Below are 3,184 nucleotides of genomic sequence, written 5' to 3' on the forward strand. Positions count from 1 at the left end.
ATTGCTATTTCTTCAAGTTGGTTTTCTGCTAAGTGAATGTGATCAGACCCTTCCCCTCTATGCTATACTCAACCCAATCTGTTCACAAATTCTTCATGTGCGTTCTATTTGAAACTCGTTCAAAATCTTCACTGTGTCATTGTCAGCTGAAGAAATTGCGAACGGAACTTTAAAACCTATCTTATCGAAATTTTTGGTCTTGCTGCTCAAACCATTCCGCATCCCACGATACACTTATCCGCTCACCCACGATCTAACACGATATCCACCTCTCACTACGTGGGTGACACATGTCATGCGAATGAGAAGGGTCAGGGGCACGTTCGTCCAATTTCTTCGGGCGAGCAGTTTTTCACCGTGGCTATAAATACCCCTCCTTCCCTTCCTCACTTCTTTTACTCCGCTCGACCTCTCTCTCCAGCTCGAGCTTCTCAAACCCTAGCGCCGCCGCTACTTCATCGCTGCCGGTGAGGAAGAGCTTCACTGCCTCGACCTCGTCGCCGACGTACTCACACCGACCGCGGACATCTTCACTCCGCCGCCGCCGTAGTCGTCTTCCTCCGCCAAGTTAGGGCGTGGAAGATCTGCACATACGAACTTCACATCTCCTCACTCTAGTTCGTCGTGTTCTTCATCCAGGGTAAATAAAAGTTACTTTTACTGCCCTCGTTGATTTGAATGATTATCTACAAAATCTTCAAAAGTGTTTTTCTTCATATCTTCACACACTGAACACCTCGCAAGTCATCTATTCTTGATTCGTTTCTCTAAGCATCATTTTTCTTCAAGATTCCTCAATTGTGTGGATCATCGATCTATACAACTCTAGAACCTAAGACAAAGAACACTTAGTGAAAATCTTCAAGACTCATCTGGTCAAATCCCTCAAACCTATTCATTTTGAAAAACCTTCTGAGAACGCATATGACCTCTCCAAATTACTCGCAACTATACTCTGTTCACAGGTACACATGGCAGCTGCTGAATCACTAGGTTCTCATCAACTTAACTCATTTGCAGCGTTCCTCGAAGAAAAGTTGCATACTTCTTCAGATAATTCGATTGTTCAAATTCCTCAACTAAAGAAAATGGCTGATGGTAAAAGGCCACAGAAGGGAGGAAAGAGGCCTGAGGTAAATACATCGTTTGAAATCCCTGATGACATATATGCTGGGTACTGCACACCTACTGAGGAAACCAAGAATGAGCGCAAAGTACGCATTCAGAAGATAGAGAGGAGATGGGCAAGAGAATGGAGGGAGTACAGATATGACACTCCTAAGTATATGAAGAAATTCGCACTCAATCCTCCGTGCCCAAGAGCTCCATTGGCACCTGGCCAAATCGCAGATCCCACCACCCACAAGCGCGGTGAGGACTATCCTAATGAATGGGCCAAGCGCCAAGCCAAGCTGGCTAAGCAAGCCAGAGAAGCAGTGAGGAAATTTAATGAAGACTCTGCTGCTGCTGTTGCCTCTGCTGAGGCCTTTGCTGTCAAGCCAAAGAAGGCTATGTCAAAGAAGCCTGCGCTTAAAGCCAAGTGCTTCACCAACAATGACCTCAAGGCCAAGTTCCTCCGCAATGCCCTCATGGTCAGAATCATCAAAGCCCTCAGGGCCAATTCCTCATGCTGCTCCTATTCCTCCAAAGTCCTCTGCTCCTCTGCCAAAGCCTTCGGCTGTTTCGACCAAATCCTCAACACATGTGCATCTCGCTTTGTGCCAAAGGACTGCCGGCATCTCCATTGCCTCAGGTGTCTCAGCTAGTTCCTCAGCTGCACCAAGTTCCTCAGCTGGCCCCTCACTACTGAAGACAAAGGCCACTGCTGGACGAGGTCCACGCCCAAGTCATCAAAAGAAGCAAGTCGCTTTCCAAGTGCCATCTGATGAAGACGAAGCTGATGATGATGAACTTCCAGAAATCATCAGAGATAGGCAAGTCAGGGCCGCTAGAGCCAAAGGATCAGAGGTGCCACTGCTTTTGGATCCCAAGCTGATCCTCGACTACATTGATGATTGGCACAAGGACCCCAACAATCCCTTGCCTGACTTCAAGCTGACTCCTGGCCAAAGTCACATGCTAACCCACTTCATTCAAGAAGAAAAGTGGAAATTTGAGAAGGCCGGGCAGATCAAGAAAGCGAAGTACAAGAAAGAGCGCTATATGAAGAAAAACGTTGTCTCTATGCCAACTAAAGAACTTGTCACTACTCAGACTGAGATTAAGAAACTCAGTGATGACTTTGAAGCATATCGCGCTGATTGGCTTGGAGCCAAGGTTCGTTTTGTGAAACTTGCGGATAACTTCACTTCCAATGTTGCAGCCCCAACGCAACAGGAAATTCCTCTGGCTGAAGCATCCGCTCAGCCTACTGAAGAAAATGCCAGCACCGCTGATGACAATCAGGTTGCTGCAGATAATGTGAGTTCCAGGGTTGATGACTGCATTCCAGCCGTTGAGGAAATTGCGAAGGCACCCACTAGTGGTGTTCCTGAAGAAACTGAAGAACTCAAGGCAACTGCATCAGTTGTGCCTGAAGAAAATCAACCAGATTCCTCAGCTGCTCCTGCACCAACTTCAACTTCAATCCTTCCATCTGCATCAGATGTGAAGAAGACCAAGGCTGCAGAGCGTGCTGCAGTGAAGAAAAGGAAAGCATCAGCTGCTTAAGATTCTTCAGCTCCAAAGAAAATGAAGCCTATGACAAGCTCATTTTCAAATCCGATTGATGTTGTTCCCATCTCAACCAGGCCATCAAAGGACCTTGTTCCTTTTGGTGAAGAATATGAGATCCCTAGCGGATCTGATGAAGAAAATCACTTTGCTGCTTTGTCAGAGCAGATTGATGAAGAAATTGAAGTGGATATGATCCCTTCAACACCTATCATCTCCTCGCCTATGCCTCAGTTCACAGCTGAAGAGGCTGGCGTTGATGAAATGGAAGATGATGATGTGGACATTGACTGCTCCACACCCGTAATCAGTGATGAATTCTGGGAAAGTCAGCATCCAAATTCTCCAATGTTCACTCCTCTACAGCAAATTCCTTAGTCCCCCGCACAAATTGTTCATGTGGGCTCTGAAGAAACTCATCCCACTGCATCTGTCCATGAGGAAATTCCAGCCACTAGCGCTGAAGAAACTACTGCTATTGAACAACCAACAACGCAGGCTGCCACTAATG

This window comes from Triticum aestivum, chromosome 6A (assembly GCF_018294505.1).
Source record: "Triticum aestivum cultivar Chinese Spring chromosome 6A, IWGSC CS RefSeq v2.1, whole genome shotgun sequence".
In the NCBI taxonomy this organism is placed as follows: Eukaryota; Viridiplantae; Streptophyta; class Magnoliopsida; order Poales; family Poaceae; genus Triticum; species Triticum aestivum.